Source organism: Siphateles boraxobius, unplaced genomic scaffold (assembly GCF_051911475.1).
Source record: "Siphateles boraxobius isolate OS27281-9 unplaced genomic scaffold, OSU_SipBor_1 55, whole genome shotgun sequence".
Lineage (NCBI taxonomy): Eukaryota > Metazoa > Chordata > Actinopteri > Cypriniformes > Leuciscidae > Siphateles > Siphateles boraxobius.
The window spans coordinates 11,734,432-11,756,686 of record NW_027509181.1 but is presented as its reverse complement, the minus strand read 5'-3'; the positions used below and the strand labels follow the sequence as shown (position 1 = coordinate 11,756,686).

At 43.3% G+C, this 22,255-nt stretch overlaps 1 pseudogene across 1 annotated transcript; it reads left to right on the top strand.

Moving 5' to 3' along the window:
* The first annotated feature begins 13,476 nt into the window (after positions 1-13,476).
* LOC143714534 (E3 SUMO-protein ligase ZBED1-like) lies at positions 13,477-16,872 on the top strand (annotated as a pseudogene). Its single transcript, XR_013195524.1, has 4 exons — positions 13,477-13,748; positions 13,972-14,776; positions 15,264-15,297; positions 16,309-16,872. The product of XR_013195524.1 is annotated as an E3 SUMO-protein ligase ZBED1-like (transcript).
* Positions 16,873-22,255: the final 5,383 nt, after the last annotated feature.

Sequence of the window (22,255 nt, the reverse complement as noted above, 5' to 3'; positions counted from 1 at the left end):
ATGACTATGGACCGTTATCAAAATGATTTAATTGAGACAGGTGGTACCAGGTGTGATTACGGTTCATTTGGTTCAGGTGTTTTATGATGTCAGCTGTTACACTCCACCCCCAGACAGGTAAATTGATGTCAGGTTATTTCATGCATCTCAGATGTAACAAACTTATGAGTATTCATTTTTATTATAGATGTTAAAGATAGTCTGCACTGTATTAAGTATCCAATCATCATATTTAAGGATAAGTAAATATCTGTAAAGAAACACTACACAACTATAGAATGAATGTAATACGCATCTGCATGATGTCACCGTTTTCACAAATTTGTGTTTTTGTAGTTTCATGTACACAGCCCCTAAAAGTAAAATTAACTAATATTGATACTACATAAGTATTAAAAGTTCAGGTAAATGTTATAATTAATGGCACAGGTGATTGTATCAATGAAAGCTGAATGGTGGGTTTCTGTTTTAGGAGATTTACATATTAACATTAACAAACATTTGATTGTTCACCCAAAAATGTAAAAAGTCAATAATTTACTCTCATTTACAAATCTGTTTGAATTTCTTCTGCAGAAAATAAATTAGTCTAAGTTAAGTTATCTTGGTAAATGTTATTTCATAAATATACTTTCGTTCATTGTTAGAAAATGTTTGTTCTTGATGCTACATCACCCAGATTCATTCACTTTTAATATTTGAATAATTTACTAAAATGTATATCTGACAATGATGCATGATTTTGTTCATAGTCAAACTCTGATTTCAGCAAATCTGATCAAACATGTTTAAAACTTAACATGCTGTTTTTTTTATCAATTACTCTTTATTAACAGGTTTAGAAATGTAATACTCAGCAAAACCTTTCATTAGGAGAAAGATTAGTTCAAAATCAAATATGTAAGAACTTTAAAAGGAATATACACTAACAAATACAAACCTTAACTGAAAGGAAATTGTTTAATACCCCTCAAAAAAAAAGAAAAAAAAGAAAAAAGAAGTGTATTCGATGGAATTACCACTTTACATATATCATGAAATTGGTTTTGACTGACGCCTAGAACTTGTTTGAAATTAGTGCAAATTCAGCTTTCTTCCATTTAAAATGGACAGCCTGCCATTTGGATTGACAGTGTCTGGTTTGGATTCAGGTAAACTGTTGGTCTTGAAGATCTAGTCTTGACTCCAAGTACTTCCAGAATTAAAATGTGAATGCACAATTTCAAAACTATCACTTAACAGTTATTTACCAGTATAAAGAGACCATCTTATAGACAATATTTCCCGATTCTAGGCTTTTATGTCTTCACTTTCAGAAGAGAATCTTCCCACATCACTCCATAAAGCATTATAAGGTTGCATTTCATAAGTGGAGCTTGTGAGATGAATGAAACACTTGCCTCCCGACTGAGAACATGACATACTTTTATTTTCTCTCCAAACAGAACATAAAAAAATTAAAAATAGCAAATATAAAGGCTTACAGATTAGTTGAATCGAGTATGAAGGAAAGGTAGAGTTTTGACAAGGTAGTCACATGGTGCATGAGACCAGAACCCCCCAACACACACACACACACACACACACACACACACACACACACACACACACACACACACACACACACACACACACACACACACACACACACACACACGCAGAGGGGGAAAGTAACGAATTACATTTACTTACGTTACGTAATTGAGTTGTTTTTTTGTGTACTTCTACTTTTTTAAGTAGTTTTTAAAATTTGTAAATTTAACTTTTACTTTAGTACGTTTTGTTTGAAGTATTGTACCTCGCTACATTTGAAATCATATCCGTTACTGAGTAAAAAATAATACAAGGGACAAAAAAAAGAAAATCCCACTCCGGAAACTACTGCATTGATTGAAGGGCGGGAGAAAAAACGCGCAAAAAAGGTGACGCAGACCCAGCTGAAGCTGAAAGCGAAGCGCCCTCGAATTCTTTTGAAGCGAATTATGGCCAGTATGGATGGTAGGCTTAGTACTTTGGATGTAGAAAATAGTGTGGTTGTCCTCGAGGATAGATATCCAATTTGCAAAAATTGGACATATCCAAAGGAGGATACATAGGACACCATCCCCCTGCAGATAAAGGTATGTCCCGATTATAACTTAAGGCGAATGATTTAGCCTACGTGATGCAGAGGGAATCCCGGAATCCAGTCATGGAAATGGAGTTTACATTAGTAGCCTAGATGTCAGGTAAAACACGCAAAATGATGGATGGATGAATAAATGGAAAGTATAACTGTGTAATAAATCCAATCGCGACATGGTCAAAATACTGCTATGTAAATATATAACCCGATTGTTCTGTGTGAATCGGTGTGAATGAGCTGCTCCGCTTTGTCTACTACATAGCCTACTCAAGTATGCGTGACGTCTCACAAAGAATTTAAGGACATGAATACATGAACATTTCCAGAGCTGCTCTGAGAGAACGCCTAATGAGCATTTTCATCATTTTATTTGAGAAAAACCATTTTAAAATACACTTTGAAACAGGTCTTCACTACAACCCGTCAAAATAAAAGTTTGGTTTAACTAATAACAACAATAATAATACAATTTATTTAAACATTATTTAAGAAATATATTTTTGTCCATGTTTTAATTTAGTAAATCTGTTTTTGCAGCTCTTCCCCTAAAAATAAAAGGACAAGTTTAAATTTTCATTTGATTACCACCGTTTTTGATAATATATTTGGATTAAATCATAAAAAGAAACATTAATTTTCTGAATAAAATACATTTCATTGGACTATATTATGCTTAAACATTTTAATAAATTATTAATGTTAAAAATAAGTTGTTAATCTAAGTCATTATCAATTATTGAATTTAATTGATTAGACATGTTTTATTGAAATTTTAATAAACAAAACAAACAAATGGTTTCAAGTTTGTTATAATAAAAGCATTTGTTCAACCCACCAAAAAACAGTTTTCTTTCATTTAACTGTTATTTTAACTGATAATAATAATAACCATAATTTAATAATACCGTTTATTTATTTAATATTTGATTAATACTGTAAACGGTGATATTTTCTGAGACGTTATCATACTGTGAAAATCTCATACATTACAACCCTACAGGGAGAGTCCCCCGCCCCACCCCACACACTGTTCACCCACCCCCCACTGTTAAAAAAGTAACTTTTACTTGAGTAAATTTTAAATGAGCTACTTTTTACTTTTACTTGAGTAGATTTTTAGACTGTTAATTTTACTTGTACTTTAGTAAAATTTCATTGAAGTAGTAGTACTTTTACTTGAGTACAATATTTTATTACTCTTTCCACCTCTGCACACACATTCCATAAATGAGCTACCTAAAACTTATAAACTATTTGTAACCAAACCCAAGATATTGAAATTTCACAAAGAGTTGGCTCCGCTAAATAAGCCTTTTCCCCAAAAGTTTTATTCAAAAGTACCACTCTTAAATAAAGGTTAAAAAAGGGGGCTTCGGGGGTGCAATAGAATAACCTTTTTTTTGGCTCCCCAAAGAACCTTTTTTGTTACATTTCTTATAACCTTTTTCCTGATACTAACAGATAAAGGCTTTTGATTGGCATATGTGGATCCATGAATAACCATGAATACAAAGTGTAGATTAATGTTCTTAAAACTATAACCGTTCAATAAAAGGTTATTTGAAGAACCCTAATGATTCTTCTATGACATCACTTAAGGGTTTAGTGAAGAATATTTAAATCTGAAGAACCTTTTTAACATTATATATGACCTTGCCAAATAACAGTGGATGTTAAAGGCTTTTTATGGACCCATGAACGCCAGTAAAGAGCCAAGATAATGGTAGATAACAATAGACAATATTACAATATTGATAACAACAAGATAACAATATTTTGTCCTGTTCACTCCAGGAAGAAGATCATCTTTATCACCTGAGAACCAGGAAGGCCATAAGAAAATACTTTGTGAATTATGCACTGTTGTCAGATGTGACTTCTTCCTAAAAGAGCAAAGTATTGGTCATGGAAAAAAGCAACAAGTATGTACTTGAGCAGCCTGCATTGGTGATGTTTGCCAAGATGTCAAGGTCTTCCAGCTCTCTGCCATCAATGGCCTGTTCAAAACAACAACAACAAAAACTCATCTAAAACATAGTAGGGATGGCTCGATACCACAATTTTGGCTTCGGTACGATACCAGAACCTAATACCTCGGTATCGATACTAAATCGATACCACAGGTAAATAAAAAAAAGTCTCAATTTAAGTGACACTTAAAAATAACTGCTTGAAACTCTCCACTACCAAAATGTCCAAAGAAAAGGTATCAAAATGTAAAAAAATATATAATGATAATTCAGTCAGGGAACATTCAGTAGGTTAAATTTTGATTTTGAAAAAAAAAAAAACCTTAAATTATACAATTAAAATAGGTTAATATCTATAATAATAGATTAACATATAATAATAATAATAATATTAATAATAATAATAATAATAATAATAATAATAGAATAATGACAGGACATGTAAACCATTAGCTGTCATGCATCAACAGAGAATTATCAACATTTATTGTATTTATTCATCTTGGTTTGGTTACTGTTTGGGTTCATATTAGTTTAATGCATTGCATAAAGTAATGTTAACATGCTAAACATGTATTATTATATTTAATTTTCTAGGTCATTTAATTACTGATTGATATAGATTAATAAATGCTATAATACTGTTAGGTCAGGTTACCTAATGAATGTTGACAAATGTAGCTTAATTGTAATATTAGTATTATTCATATTACTACTATTACTCTCTCTCTCTCAGCTTATTCCTAGGGGTCGCCACAGAGGCACTAATATGCCATTCATTTTACTATAGCGTGTCATTCAAGCAGATTTGAGCTTTCGTGTAGGGCTGCTCGATTATGGAAAAAATCATAATCACGATTATTTTGGTCAGTATTGAAATCACGAATATGTAACACGATTATTTTACATGATTTTGGGAACGTGTTGCATTTATTAAAAGACACCTTTCAACAACTCTTAAAAAAATCTAAATGTGAACATTTATTGTACTTTTTGAACTATTAAACAGACCTGCAAACTTACAAGTGGTGAAAAAGGTGACATGTTTACAAATTAATTTGTTGTAGGGGGTCACCAGGGCGTTTTTTGCCTTTATAAAGGACAATTTATTAAATCTTACTAAATATATGTTATGTCAAATTCTTACATTTGATCAAATTCAGTTGTAATAAAAAGGGCTGGTATCCATTCGATTAATTTACACTGCAAAATTACAACTGTAAAAATATTATGAGATTAAAACAAATAATAAAATAAAAAATAAAATAAATGATACCTTTAAACAATAGGTGGCGACAAGTGACTGTCTTAATAAATGAATTATTGAGTCATTCATTAAAACGATTCGTTCAAAATAATGAATCATTCAGTAACAAAACACAGCGCTTAGTGATGCTTTTCTTTTGTAACTATTTTCGTCGGTGAAATAGAACAAAACCAGTCAATATTGCGTCTAAAATGTAAGTTATTACATATAAACTAGGCTACTTGTTTATGAAACTATAAATTCAATGTAACATTTGCAATCGTGATATAGAACAGTCCTTAGTCGTGTTATGTTACTTAACTACATATGTTAAAAAAACGTCTACGGTTACGTATGTAACCCTCGTTCCCTGAGTAGGGAACGGAGACGTTACGTCGGATGACGACGAATGGGGTTTCGCTTAGAAAGCCTATCAACTTCGAGTATTACAAAACGAGCCAATGGCAAAGAAATGCCATGGGTCTGCGGAATTTGCATGGCGTAACTCCGCCCCACCTCGTGGGTATAAAAGGAGGAAGCCGGCAGCAAGCAGATATGTTTCTTCGCTGAGGAGCCAAGACTGAGCTCAGGCGATCCCCGCGGTACAGCGGAAAGTGGCAGGCAGACGTAACGTCTCCGTTCCCTACTCAGGGAACGAGGGTTACATACGTAACCGTAGACGTTCCCTTTCGTTGTCACTCCGAGTTACGTCGGATGACGACGAATGGGGTTACCAGTCTAATCACGCCACCTTCTCAGCTGTCTTCCAGTGTCCTGCGTAAATCGAGATCCCTGTCAGCCTGGACAAAGGACTCCATATAACACAGGAATACCAAGGTACACTGGGAAGCATATCCCAAGCTAGGGGAAGTATGCAATTAATGCCAGCCCGGAGGGGGGGGACTTAGAGAATACACATATGACCCGAAGGAAGCATATGGGAAACACTGGGGTGTCCAGCCGCAGGTGGAATATTTCAACCCCAGGGGTGGCAAGGTGGCTTGCCAAGGGAAAGACACACGCTCAGGGAGGCTTACAGTGGAAATACACATGTGGGGGTCGCTCAGAGGAGGGACCATGCACACGGGAGGCACCTAGCCGACGCACAGGCAATAGACACTGGCGCCGACGTCAGGAGTGCTGGAGGAGCTCAGGGCTTTCGGAGAAGCTCACCTGAGAAAAATATCGCACGTATCCAGTCCGTGGAGTGGAATGGCGAGCAAGCGAAGACACCTGAGCGGGTCCGGTACTAGCTGGTTGAAGCGAGTACACGAGAGGACACAGGCTCCACTCGGAGATTATAGAATCTGGCGAATGTGTTAGGTGTCGCCCAGCCTGCAGCTCTGCAGATGTCTGTTAGCGAGGCGCCATGCGCTAGAGCCCAAGAGGACGCCACACTCCGGGTGGAGTGGGCAGTCACACCAAGGGGGCACGGTCGACCTTGCTGCTGGTAAGCCAAGGCAATGGTGTCCACTATCCAGTGAGACAACCTTTGCTTGGAGAGAGCCTTTCCCTTCAGCTTCCCACCATAACAGACAAAGAGCTGGTCTGAGGTCCTGAAACACTGCGTTCTGTCTACATAGGCGCGGAGAGCGCGTACTGGACAGAGCAGTGCCAAGGCTGGGTCTGCCTCCTCCGAGGGCAGCCCTTGCAGGTTCACCACCTGGTCCCGGAAGGGAGTGGTAGGAACCTTGGGCACATATCCAGGCCGGGGTCTCAGGATCACGTGAGAGTAAGCCGGCCCAAATTCCAGGCACGCTTCGTCAACGGAGAATGCGTGCAGGTCCCCAACCCTCTTCAGGAACTTAAGCTCAACTGATTGCAGGGGCTCAAAGGGAGCACTCTTCAGGGCAGTTAGAACCACTGAGAGGTCCCAAGAGGGAACGAGAGGAGGACGAGGAGGATTTAGTCTCCTCGCTCCTCTCAGGAACCTGATGATCAGGTCGTGCTTCCCTACCGACTTACCTTCGATGAGGTCATGATGTGCGGCAATGGCGGCAACATAGACCTTCAGGGTGGAGGGAGACAGCCTTCGCTCCAGCCCCTGTTGAAGGAAGGAAAGCAAAACACTGATCGAGCATCTCCGGGGGTCTTCTCGGTGAGAAGAGCACCAGTTGACGAAGAGGTTCCACTTCAACGCATAGACGTGTCTCGTGGACGACGCTCTAGCGGAAGTGATGGTAGCCACCACCGCTGGTGGTAGGGTACTCAAACCTGCCTCGTCCCATCCAGGAGCCACACGTGGAGGTTCCAAAGATCGGGACGAGGGTGCCATAGGGTGCCCCGTCCCTGAGAAAGAAGGTTCTTCCTCAGAGGGATCGGCCAGGGAGGTGCTGTCGCGAGGAGTACTAGTTCGGGGAACCAGGTCCGGTTGGGCCAGTAAGGGGCAACCAGAATGACCTGCTCCTCGTCCTCCCTGACCTTGCGCAAAGTGTGCGCAAGAAGGCTCACTGGGGGAAACGCATACTTGCGGCCCTGCGGCCAGCTGTGCGCCAGAGCATCCGTGCCGAGCGTGCCCTCGGTCAGGGAATAGAACTGGGCGCAGTGGGTCGAGTCGTGAGAGGCAAACAGATCTATCTGCGCGTCCCCGAACTGGTCCCAAATCAGCTGAACCGACTGGGGATGGAGTCGCCATTCTCCAGGGAGGGGCTGAAGCCGTGAGAGCTCGTCGGCTGCACAGTTCAGCGCTCCGGGAATGAAGATGGCTCGAAGCGACCTCAGATGCTTCTGACTCCATAGGAGGAGGTGGCGAGCGAGTTGTGACATACGGCGGGAGCGTAGACCACCTTGATGGTTGATGTACGCTACAGTGGCGGTATTGTCTGAGCGGACTAGTACGTGTTGACCCCTGAGCAACGCCCGGAAGCGGTGCAGGGCAAGGCGTACTGCCAACAACTCGAGGCAATTGACATGCCACAGCCGCTGGGGTCCTGTCCAGGAGCCCGCAGCAGCATGTCCATTGCACATGGCGCCCCAGCCCGTGGTGGAGGCATCTGTTGAGACAACAACATGCCGGGAAGCTCGAGCCAGGGGGACACCGGCCCTGAGAAAATCGAGGTTCGACCACGGGGTGAAGAACTGACGGCAGGTCGGAGTAACTGGTACTCGGAACGTGCCGTGTTGCCATGCCCACCTCGGGACTCGGTCGCGAAGCCAAAGCTGAAGCGGTCTCATATGAAGCAATCCGAGCGGCGTGACCGCGGCTGCAGATGCCATATGCCCCAGGAGCCTCTGAAAAAGTTTCAGTGGAACCGCACTCTTGCCCTCGAATTGTCTTAGGCAAGTCAGCAGTGACTGCGCGCGCTCGCTCGTAAGCTGCGCGGACATGGCGACCGAGTCGATGTCCATACCGAGAAAAGAGATCCTCTGCACGGGGCAAAGTTTGCTCTTCTCCCAGTTGACCCGAAGGCCCAGACGGGCTAGGTGCCGGAGCACTAGGTCCCTGTGTTCGCAAACCTGATCTCGAGAGTGAGCTAGGATCAGCCAGTCGTCGATATAACTCAGGATGCGAACCCCTTGCTCTCGAAGGGGAACAAGGGCCGCCTCGACGACCTTCGTGAAGATGCGAGGAGACAGGGCTAGCCCGAAAGGGAGAACCGCGTACTGGTATGCCTGCCCCTCGAAAGCAAACCGGAGGAACGGTCTGTGTCGAGGAAGAATGGAGACATGAAAGTAGGCGTCCTTCAGGTCGATCGCTGCAAACCAATCCTGGGGCCGTATGCATTCGAAAACGCGTTTGGCGGTGAGCATCTTGAACGGCATCCGATGAAGGGAGCGGTTCAGCACGCGCAAGTCCAGGATTGGCCGTAACCCACCGGTTTTCTTGGGGACAATGAAGTAGGGGCTGTAGAAGCCGGACCTCATCTCGGCTGGAGGGACAGTCTCGATTGCACCCTTCGCCAGCAGGGTGGCAATCTCTGCTCTCATGATAGGGGCATTGCCACCGACCAAAGTGGAGCGGACTCCCCTGAAGCGGGGAGGAGACCGTGCGAACTGAATCGCATAGCCGAGCCTGACGGTACGCGCGATCCAGTGGGACAGACGGGGAAGCTCTAGCCAGGCTCCCAGGAACTGAACCAACGGGATCATGCGGGCCACAGGCGTCCCCCCGGAGGGGCAGCGAGGCGGAGTAACTGGCCCAGATGTGGACGGCATAGCGGCCCGGAGAGGGGGCACAGTTAGCAACCGCACCCTGGCAGAGGGGGCCAGGGGAGGACCAGGCTGGTCGTCCCGCGGGGGCCTGCTCTGCCAGGGGTCTGGCGACAGAGGGGGACAGGGGCGAAGCGGTCCGTGGACGGCACGCCGTGTCAACCGCCTCTGGGACAGAGGGGGGCGAGGAGAGCACGGCTTGTGGGCGGCGCTCTGTGACGCCCGAGAACTCTGTGAGCTCAGGGAAGAGGGGATTGTTTCTGTCTTTAACCACATTAGGGTGCTGCCCACCCGTGGGTGAGCAGCGGGGAGTGGAGAACAAAAGATTCTCCCCCGGCCCTCCACCGGGGGAAGGAGTGGTCCTGCTACCACCTCCTGAGAAACAATCATCATCCCTGAGCAGCCCGTCTCAGGAGCGCCGCTTGGCCCGGCGTTTAGCGGGGGGCGGGGCAGGAGAGGGCTGTGGCGCCTTCTTACGGCTTCCTCCGCGACCGGCCCTGGGTGGAGGCTGCTGCGTGGTCCGGGCGGGAGGGGCGGGAGCCGCAGGAGGGCGCCCTCGGCGGGAAACAGGTCGAGGCGTCTGCCCGGCCGGCAAGGTGGAGGCAGCAGCGGGCCGGCGGGGCAGAATGTGTTTGATGGCCTCGGTCTGTTTCTGGGCAGTTGAAAACTGTTGGGCAAAGTCTTCAACTGCACCGCCGAAGAGGCCGGCCTGGGACAAGGGGGCGTTAAGCAGACGGGTCCGCTCAGCGTCCCGCATGTCAGCCAGGTTCAGCCACAGATGTCGCTCCTGGACCACAGCTGTGGACATCACCAAACCCAGGGAGCGCGCGGTAACCTTCGTCGCCCGGAGAGCAAGGTCGGTCGCGGCGCGCAGCTCATCAAAGAGCCCTGGGTTTGTCCTACCCTCGTGCATGTCTCTGAGCATCTGGGCCTGGTAGACCTGCAGAGTGGCCATAGCATGCAGTGAAGCAGCCGCCTGTCCCGCCGCTCTGTAAGACTTCGCCACCAGGGTCGACGAAAATCTACAGGCTTTGGATGGGTGCTTAGGCTCGCCCCGAGAAGAAGCACTCTGCGGACATAGTTGCATGGCAACAGAGCGTTCAACCGGGGGAAGCCCAGTGTACCCACGGGCAGCTGCCTCATCGAGGGGAGGAAAGGCGGATGAGACCAGCGAGCGGTCCCGAGAAGACAGGGGGGTCTTCCAGGACTTCGAGATCTCATCATGCACATCCGGGAAGAAAGGTATTGGGGTTTGCCGAGGACGAGGGTCGGCGGCCTTACCCAAAAACCAATCGTCCAGCCGCGAGCGCTCAGGACAGGGTGGAGGCCTCCACTCAAGTCCGATGCTCGCGGCTGCCCGGGAAAGCATGGCCGTCATCTCCGGATCAGACTCGAGCACAGCCGTATGCACACCGGAAGGTGGCAGCTGTGACGAGCCCTCACTTCCAGAAGAGTCAAACCCGCCTAGTGATGCTGCAACAGACATGGCATCTTCCTCTGTAGCTTCAACTGAAGCCCGCGGGCCACCAGAGGGTAGACCCGCGGGAATCAGCAGTTCACTAGCGGGCACCGTCATTGAAGAGGGGGGCTGGGGTCGCGGACACATAGTCGGCGCCTTGTTCCAGACCGTAACCCTCAGATCACCCTGGCCACCAGCCGCAGGACGGGGGGTGGATGAGGGGACTCTCACTCTTGCGAGTTCACGGAGTCTCGACCGTAATGACGCGATGGTCATGTTCCCACAGAGAGAACATGAGTCATCCACGAGCGCTGCTCTAGCATGATCAATGCCCAAACATACTATGCAACGCTCGTGCCCATCAGAGTCCGATACCAATCTGCCGCAACCAGAAGTACACGGGCGAGACATCTTTAAAAAGACGTGCCACGTGTAAGCTCTTTTAGTGAGAGAAAACTCAAGTGTTGAAGCACCCGGGGAGAAACGCACCGACTGGCAGACCACTGCAACAGATCAGCAGGAAGCACGCTCTCGCCGTAGATCGCCGTCACACCAACACTCGAGGTACTCGTTTGTAAAGCTGACAATTCAGAGATGGCTTGTGGAGAGAAGAATACACTTGGCTCCGAAGCGAAAACATATCTGCTTGCTGCCGGCTTCCTCCTTTTATACCCACGAGGTGGGGCAGAGTTACGCCATGCAAATTCCGCAGACCCATGGCATTTCTTTTCCATTGGCTCGTTTTGTAATACTCGAAGTTGATAGGCTTTCTAAGCGAAACCCCATTCGTCGTCATCCGACGTAACTCGGAGTGACAACGAAAGAAAACTCAACATTTCTACCTCAGTATGTTTCTTCTGTGAGTTTTTCTGTGAGTTTTTGTGTGAGCTGTTAGGCTCATTTGTTTTTGATTTCTCCACTAATGTCTCTCTCACAAATAGACAGGCAGCGCAGCTTCCATAAACTATCTATTACCGATCTCTGTTTACACTGACTGTATAAGATCAAAACCATCTCGCGTTTCGATCGGTCGGGCAAGTAAAACTCTTTTACTTGAAACTTAAAAATCCCCTTTTCCCGGACAAGCAGACAAGTGTTGAATTTGATGTCGCTCCCTGTGTTCATTCTCGATTTGTTTCGTGCTTTAAAGCGTAACAGATGATCAGGTCATGTGCGCTCGCGCTGCCGTTCGCTTTAACTGAGGCGCTACAGTGATCGAGCAGAGATCTGCGACAGCTCGAGATACGTCTATGGTCTCACTCCAGTCTATATTAAATTAGCCAATTGTTATTGTGAAGTTTATTGTGCTTGCAGTTTATGACTGTATAGGCTGAGAGAGTTTATGGCTTCGGGAGAGGCGGATGTGCGCATGCGCGAGTCATTCAGAACACAGGACAAAATAATAGTTTTTAGTCGATTGTACTATTTTGGAGATCGTTGGGAGCCAAAATCGAAATTTAAATCGAAATTCGATTAATTGCACAGCCCTACTTTCGTGTTTACCGCATCATATATAATTGATAAGCTCTTACGTGTGTGCGCTGTTCAGTGTTCAATAAAAGTCTAAATTAAATCAGTTGAATGATGGACTAACCTGTCGATCTCTGAACTCTTTGAACAAGTCAAGATGAGCAATGGATAAGTCAAGTGCTATAGGCAGATTTGATGTGTTGCCTCCCCGTTTGCAGAGTGGTGCATTGAGATCTGTTTCTTTACTTTTCTCATTACTTTTGTTGGCAAAGTAATGCCTTATTTCACTCATACTGCTCTCTCTATTTATTAATTCCGGGCGTGTAGAAATTCGTTTGATCCATCGTGTTCCTCTGTTGTCACCGTTTGCCGGTTTCGCGTGACCCGCGTCAGTTTAGGTAGCGCACTGCCGCCTAGCGGTGAACTTCGAAACAACAGCGCATCAAATACCGAATTGAACAAAATTATGATATTGTACCGTTTGAAATATAATATATACCGGTATTTTTGGAGTACCGGTATACCGCGCATCCCTAAAACATAGGCTCAAACCATTAATGGTAAGAAAGATACCTCAATGAAGAAACCAAGAGCAGCCAATGTAGTTGACCCGTTATGTTCAAGCGTATTCACTATGTGGAGCTGAAACAGATTTGCAGGACAAATGATGAGTCATAAAGTACTAGTATACAAAAAGTTGTACTAGTCTGTACAATCTTCATACCTCCATAGGGTATCGTTTGCCATCCACAGTGTGTTCAGATCCAGGCATGGCGCTGCCGTTACCCCAGTGGAGATGAAAATGTTTACTGGCAAACAAGCCTGGCAGATCACCTCCTTCCACATGCATTCTCTTGCGATCAAGTGTAACTTTAACTGAAGAGTAAAGCCAGATTACAACTAGGGAAGCTAACCGATGACCGTTTGACCGATGGTTGACCGTATCAACGTTAACCGATCAAAGTTGTCGGTAGTCGGTTAAAAAAAAAATCTCTAAATTAGACTATTATAGACAGTGAACTAAACGGTACTACAGTTTGTAGGAATAGCCTAAACCAATAAAAACATTTGGCGCGAGGTCACAGCGTTTGGGTTCGCGCACTCACAAGGTTTGCGAAAAGTAAAGGCTACAGGCTAAAACACTCGAGGTCAGAGCCAGGGCAGACGACAGGATGAAGCGTGCAAAGAAGAGTAGTGTGTGGGACCATTTCACGAAAAAGAATGACACAGATGTAAGTTGCAACTTGTGTAATACAGTGCCTAAATACAGCAGTAGCATATCATCTATGATGTATCACCTGAACACGCGACACCCGCAAGCCTCTTCGGGTGAGAAAGGTAGCCAAAGCCAACCTACCGTGTCATCTATGCTAGCTGGTAGCAAATGTGACAAACAGCGCTCAGAGACTATTACCCAAAAGATATGCGGAATGATTGAAAAAGAATGCTGCCCCTTGAATTTGTAAGCGGTGAGGGCTTTCTAGAGCTTATGCAATTCCTTGAGCCCGACTACACAGTCCGTCTTGACAGACCATAATCACACGCATTGAAGAGCGCTTTGTCAAGAAAAAAGATGAGCTCAAAGCTCGCCTGTATCGTGCCAGATGTGTAGCCATCACGACGGACTGCTGGACAGCACTAACCACAGAGAGTTATGTGACAGTCACCTGCCACTGGACTGACAAGGTCTGGCAGGTTAACTCAGCAGTACTCCTCACGAAAAGTATGCCAGGCAGACACACCGCCGACAACCTGGCTGCAACACTAAACGAAGCGGTAGATGCCTGGGGAATGACAGGGAAAGTGGTCGCATGTGTCCACGACAACGCGAGCAACATAGTGACTGCCAACCTTCCTGAAAGGGTGGACTGGGTATCAGTTGCGTGTTACGCCCATACACTACAATTGGCGATCAATGACGCATTTAAGCTGTTTGTGTATAAAGTTATATCTGCAGCCGGCAAACTAGTTCGCCATTTTAATCACAGCACTGTAGCCTGCAAAGCACTCAAGGCCAAACAAGAACAGATGTAGCTCCCCAAACACAAGCTCATCCAGTCCTGCAAAACTAGATGGAATTCAGTGTTCGACATGTTTGAGAGGCTTCTCGAACAGCGATGGGCAGTGACAGCCGTCTTGTCCGACCGCACCGTCACAAAGCTGCAGGATGCCAGAATTATTGAGATCAAGGACGAATACTGGGCAATAATGGCTGATCTTAAACCTGTCTTGGAAACCCTCAAATGCGCAACCACTATCATGTCTTCTGAGAAGACCGTGTCTATCTCCCACATCTACCCCATCACCTTCAGCATCATTAATAAGCACATGGCCTCGCTACTGATGACAGGCCTCGGGTAGCGGAGTTCAAGGCCACGGTTCGGCAGTCATTGAGTGAACGCATGGAGGTAGGTTCTAATTTTGTCTATAGGATAGGGCTGGTCCGAATATCATTTTTTGAGCTTCGAAGCTTCGGTAGTACTGAACATCTAATATTCAAAGCTTCGGAAGGAGGGGGCTGAACATCATATTCTCTCTAATAAAGGCAGGAATCTCTATAGCCTATGTCTGTCTGTGTGTTTGCATTTTGATTATTTGGAGAACGTTTATCCAATCAACTTAACAAGGGAGTGCAGTGTCACTTTGGTGCAATATAGATAGACACGCGAGACTCGGCACGTTCAGAATTAATAAACTTTTTATAAACTACAGAACAGCTTGTGTGCGGGAAGCGGCGCGCTTCACGTGGGCAGGGCTTATATGCTCCGAGAACGGACACTGCACTAGTGTTATAAAACATGTGTCAACAGTTCTCTATAAAACATGTGTTTTATATCACTATAGTGCGTTCTCTGAGCATATAAGCCCTGCCCGTGAGGTGCGCCGCTTCCCGCTCGCACGCTGTTCTGGCGCAGGTCTGTTAACTTAAGCAATACTTTTAATAAAGTAGTCTAATATTTTTTCTGACTAACAAATTACTGTCACAGTAAAGGGTAGATTTAAATAAATAAAAACGAAGTTTCAATAAATAAAAACGAAATTTCAATAAAGAAAAAACGGGAAATAAATGAACGACCTGTAGCCTAATAAATAAAGAACACAATAGCTTCAATAACAGCATCACACATTTCAGTTAACGAACAGTTTAAATAAAATGAAATGAATTCCCTTATATAATAAAATTATTAATGCGAAATTAATTTTAGGCTGGCTAGCATAATCAGCTTCAATAAACAGACCTTTACAAAGTCAAACAAGTGAAAGTCTCAAAATCTCCTATATTTCGCAGTAGATTAATAATAACAACGGGTAAAAGACTTATACATTTTGTTTTTATTATTCTATTTTCCACAATGTCAAAGCAACACAGCTTTACCCAAAATACAAGCTCTGGCATGCACTTCTGTCAATACAAACTCCGCTGTTCTGCGCTCTACCCAGAGATTTGGCTACTTCAGCTGCAGGAACACTTTAGTAGGCCAAGAAGAAGTATTAAGTAGGCCTATAATGAGGTTAGGTTCCTTCAACTGTCCATACTATTAAAAATGTCAAAAAGAGTATTGTATTTCACCAGATTTAATAGTGTAAAACATATTCAAGCGCGAATGAGAACCATTTCGAGGGGATTTCAGGTGTGCAAAAAACAAAACAAAAAAACAAATATTTGAATGCCAAATTTTCAAATGGAATACCAACCCACTGAACGAATATTCAAATATTCTAGTCCAGCCCTACAGGAGTAATCATTTTTTCATAATTCATTCGTTGTACACTACACATAGTCAGGCTATAGGCCTATTGGGGGTTATATAGGCTACAATTCGAAATATCAAGTGTTATGAATGAATTAATTAATTATAGACAGTAATACAGCTGTATTGTTCGTCAGGTTGACTACAACGGACGCTTGGTTGCAATGCCAGCGGTGATCGCCTCTGCCCTGGACCCTCGACATAAACACCTCCCGTTTTTATCAAGAGAAAAAACAAAGGCAGTGCTTGATAAACTCAAGGAACTTTGTGCTGATGTGGAGCATGCAGCTATTGAGGAGGACATGGGTGAGGAAGAAGAGCCTGGTGCTGCAGGAGGAGATGATGATGATGCTGTGACAGCAGGTCCATCCAGTGGAGCCAGCCACAAGGAGAGTGCAATGAGTCTGCTACTGGGAGATGATTACAGCGCAGCCGATGCCACGGATCCACAGTTGGAAGTGGATACGTATGTGAAAGATAGTCGCCCCTCACTAGAAAGCAATCCGCTTGATTGGCGGAGGGCAAACCAGACGCGCTTTCCCAGACTGGCAAGATTGGCGCAGCGCTACCTTTGCATCCCCGGGACTTCTGTTCCATCGGAGAGGGTTTTCTCCGCTGCGGGCCTTGTGGTTAATCGACTGCGTACCCGCTTGACCCCAGAGCACGTAGACATGCTTGTGTTCTTGAATAAAAATAAGTGACTGACTCGGGGAGTGGGGTAGGCCAATATTTTCTGTTATGTAAGAGTGGTTGGGGCCTAACCCTTGACACCTGAGACAAATAAGTTAAGACGTCTTTTACGCATTCATTAAAGATTTTCACAGTCTATTTTGTAGGCCACAGTATTATCTATTTAACTTGTTTTTTCGATAATTGGCCAAACCGTTGTGTTATGTTTTAATAATTAGGTGGCGGCCTAACCCTTAACACCTGTCTGTGAGCTTTGTTGGCTACAGTATTCTCGTTCATAGATTAAAATCATTTTTCGTTTATTTAATGTTATTATTAAGAACAGCTGTAGGCTATGTTGGCCATTGTCTGTTATGGTTTGGGAGATGTTGCCCTTAACAGAAGTTGACACTTGTCTTTTTGAAAAATAAAAAAATTATATTAATTATACAAAAGAGTTGTTCTGTCCGTTATTAGAAGGCACACAGTGAGTTAGACCTGCCTTGGCCGATGCGTCTTTTACGCATTCTGAAGGTGCCTGTTTTATCCATTGGTTTTATCGTGTTGCAGTCTATTAGGCAACATTCCGTATAAGATGGGCTTAGATTTGGAAATACATTACATCTACATTTCAGTGGTAACAGATAAGGTGATGATGATCATCATCTTTCTTTATTATTGTTAGCACTACCTCAAACTAAAGCGGCATCTCTTCGGAGCTGTCATTTTCTTAAATGAGCTTCGGCAATGTTTCAAATGAGCTTCTAACGCTAGACTAACGCCTTTATTTTAAACGCGATCACCTTGTACCCAAACCATTTCTAAGGAGCCATTTGTCCTCCGATTACATACAAGCTCCTCGGCGCCGTGTTTGCGGGACTCATGTTTCGCGCTGTAGGGGATTTAAAAAAAGTGACGTGAGTGGAAGGGCGGCGCCGGGACAGTGTGTGTGAGCGGGAGGCAGAGCGGCAGAGAGATGCGACAGAGTTGCGAAATTGCAGTTATTTCAAATAGCGTAGCATATTTTAAACTAATCGGTTAACCGGTTTCAACCGGCTAATGAGGCTCGGTGGTCGGTCAAGAAAATGTTTAGTTTTCGCCATCCCTAATTACAACATGTACATGTTATTTGCATGTTCTGCTCTCAAAACCCCAATAGTCATCTTGACTTGCAGCTCTTTTTATTTCCATCTAAGCATTTTAAAATGTACTCACTTGTCTTCCCAGTGTTTTTAATCTCAGTCAAGGTCATTTTGTTATCGTAGACAGTGAAGTTGAAAGGGGTCAGATTAGCATTAGTCTGGACATTGGGGGTTATTATATCTATTGGAGACTTATTCTGTGCCATGAAAGGAGGAGCTATAAAAGTATATCCAATCAAAAAGGATGTAAGAAAAACTTACTACTCTAGGGTATGGACCACTCAGACACACACTAATTATTCATTATATACAAAGGTTTATGAAACTCCAAAACTAACAGCCCAAATGAACGAACACAAGGGCAGAAACAGTGTCATGTTACAGGGCATAATAAGGAGATTTTACGACCTCCGAGGAATGTGGCCACATGCACAAGAGAGAGATACAATGGGAACACAGAAACCCCCTTTAAAACAGACTTTGCTGCATTAATCATAGACTAACTGATCTATAAATGAAAATGCATAAAACTGTGATGACTATTGTGACTATTATGGGACTGTGTAACTATTATGTATGGTATGTACCCTGATACACCACCAACTAACGATCAATGTAACCTCACCTGTATCATGCCTCCTACCTAATTAATCCTCATTTAATGACTCACACTTTGATCTGCATCACCTTCTTCTAGAAGGCAGTGTGGATGTGTTATAGCTATCTGAGCATTAATGAAGGTATAACCACACTTCGGACAAAGACTCGTAAATCAACTAAGAGCCATTTTCCCTCTCAGACATGTCAGCGTTCTTATTGGTCGAGTTCAACTCTTGGGGGTGGATCCTTTCCAGCCTTTATTAGAGACAGTCCACATGTGACCGCTCTCTCTTAGTTCTTTCATCCAGTCGCAACACTGTTCTGGTGATACTGGGGAACCCCCTCCCCCTCCACGGGGGCCTTAGGGCCCAGCAGGGCTCAATCCAACCAGATATGGGCTTAGGCAGGAGAGAGAAGACTCTCTCACAAAGAACCAAGGACAATCTCAGGAGTTTTGGAAGAAAGACTCCAAACAACAACGACTCCAATCACCCACTCTTCCGACTTCCTCACTTCTCCTGGGTGCTCAGCGTGGCCTCAACAGGGCCTCAGGCCTTGAACAAACCAGCCATGCGTTCCTGGAGAAAGAGAACTCTCAACCAACTTCCACTTGACACTGCCGGAACCATCAACGACTTAAATTTTCAACAACTTCAAGAATTGTTCCCGCTACCTATGCAAGTATTCAATTCAATGAAATGTGAAAATGAAATTCTGATGGTTCTTCTCATAGTCCCCTTTTCCGGTTTCCAATTTAATCCTATCACTAACCTATTTCTGTATTTATGTGTGTTTAGTTTATTTACGTTTATGATTTAGTTAATAAAACTTATGCACTTTATGTATTTGGTTCTGATTTGCTTGCAATACGAAGTCCCTTTACGGTTTTTGTTCTTGCTACAGGCTCAAAACGCTGTACATACTAAGAAATAATTATTCTTCTGTGGCCAGGGAAGATACCCTTTTCTTAGAATAAATTTATAATCAAAAGAGTTCGTTGGACGAACTGATTAATTGATTGTAATATTTATTTAGCCATGTCAAGTTAATCCAATTAACTGACCCAAATATTCATAATTAATCATAACAAGTTATTATTGATTATTAATATTTCATATAGCAAGGTTCCTTACATATATGGTGGAGAATTTTAAGGCATCGTATTAAACATTGTATACAAGCAGACAGTAATCAATCATATGTTGTCCCATAAGTTTTTTTTAACATCTCATACATGCATGTACAAGTTTCTGAGTAAATCAGCAAGACTATAGATTCCTAATATGCCTTCCTACGAATGGCAGAAAGTTTCACAAATGCTATAATGCATGTTAAATCGTACGATAAGAAACTCCTGATATTAGCGAAGAAAGCCTAATTTCAGATATGAATCGAGCATAATCCTTCTCTGACGAAGAAATGTCAGATTAGCCGCGCGTATAAATGGTACCAGAAAAAATTAACCTGATATGGACGAAGAAATATCCATTTTCAGCATTTTAGAATGTGATCTGAGCGATGTTCCTCAATAACAGATTAAGGCCTTATTATTCGTTACGTCATTGTATGCATATTAAACCGCTGAAGCGCTCATATGAAACAATCGCGTCGGATTAATGGTATAAATTGTAGCCTAGCTAACTAGTAATTTGCCATTTTCTGTGAAAGAACGGTGCTGTTTTGATTTGTTAAAAAGAGTCACTCACACGCAACGTCGTGTCAAATTGAAAGACTCAGTGCAAACTGTTAGCACAGCTCGCACGCTGCTCCGGCCGATCTGTGTTGTTGGTTGGCATTGTGTCGAAATGTGTGCAGGCATTTCTATTTAGTATTTATCAGAGAACAGAACCAATCTCACAGACCCTCGTGTAAACAAGTGACTGTTGTAGCAAAAGTTAGCTCCCTCAATCCTAACTTACAAGTATACAAGTAAAACCCTCTACCTCGAGTGATAGTTTAGCGCCGCTTAAAACGTGGAAATGCTAGAGCGTAAAGTGTAACCTTTAAAACAAAGACTATAGCTTTGGGCCAGTGGCCCTTGCGAACCAATGGATAACTGAGTGATTTGAACACGAGTAATGAGAGTCAAAGCTCCTCGAAGCTTTGAATCAAATTAGTCAACTGCGTCACAAATGATTCTTTGTTTTGAAACGCCCTCACTGGCGAACCCTGCTGGTCAGAACAGCGTAAGTGTAGCGGAAACTCAAATCAATGAAACACCTTTTAACCAATCGCAAAGGTTTTATCAAAAGGTGTAAACAGGTAGTGGCAATCCGCAAACTACCTAATACCTTTTAATATGAGGTGTCTTTCAAGGCACAATATCTTAGTAAACTGTAGGGTTCGTTTTATGAAAGCTTGGTCAATCAGATCCTTTATCAAATGCGTCATTAAATGTTTAAGAATCTATAAAGTGATACGAGATCACATAAAGACCAGATACACACTGGTTCACGAACAGTTGAAATTTAAAACAATTTAGAAACAGCTATGACGCGTAACAAAGCACTGTTTACGGAAATCACGTGACCTCAGCAGTGATATACGCTCCGCACCCCTGATTTGAGACACATGATTCACACGTTTCAGAGCTTCACGAAGCATGTCTCAAAGCTACCCATCAGTGGGTTAAGTATGGAAGTAAAATAATATCAAATGTTTTTGAAATAAAAAGCCTGTTGAATTGCACTACTTGAAAAAAAAATAGGCATTGCATTAACCATGCTTGCATTTTAATGCATTGTATTTTTAGGGCTTGCATTTTTAATGGGCTGAAATTCAACATGGTTGAATATTTAAGCTGTGAATATTTCAATTAAAAACATTTCAAACACATTTTCATTATTAAAAATTCAAAAATCCATATTCACCCTTCATATTTCATTTCCAAAATATTCAAACTGTTTAAAAATACAACCCATAATATTCAACAGGCAATTTTCGGTCCATTTTATTTCGCTTTGCATATTCGCTTCCACAAATTCAGTGGTTCAAATTCGACAGTAAATTCAACATTGACGTCCAGGGAACTGCAGGAAAAGCAGTAGATTGCCGAGCATACTCTCCATCTGCTGTTAGTCGACCTCACCATCAGATGGTGCAAAAGCGCTTGTTGTTGACGAAGACATTCATTCATAAAATGGAAATGATCATCTGTGACAGTATATGCGGAAAAGATGATAAACACACAAAAGCTGTGTTTATGTTTCATTCAATAACTTCATTGTTACTTTCCCTTTGTATTCTACATGTCATCAGCTTTCTCTACCATGAACAGGATTATGATCGGTTTCCCTCAATACCTCATACTCAAGGATTCCCTTTCCGTTGGGACAAAACGCTTAACACATACAGTGATAGGAAAGACCAATCTTGCACCGTATTGGGGATGTAGGCTGTAGGCTACTATATAGGCTACAGGCAAGAAGATGGACTCAGATTGTAAACTTTACGCGCAAAGTTTCATGCTGAGCGTTTCGTGATATACTGGCATAAAATGAACACTTGATCAATTAATACTAACACTTTCTATTCTATTCTATTCTCTCTCTCTCTCTCTCTCTCTCTCTCACTCTATATATATATATATATATATATATATATATATATATATATATATATATATGTAACCTTTACATTTGCTAGTTCGTTATTTTATTTTATTTCACTAGTG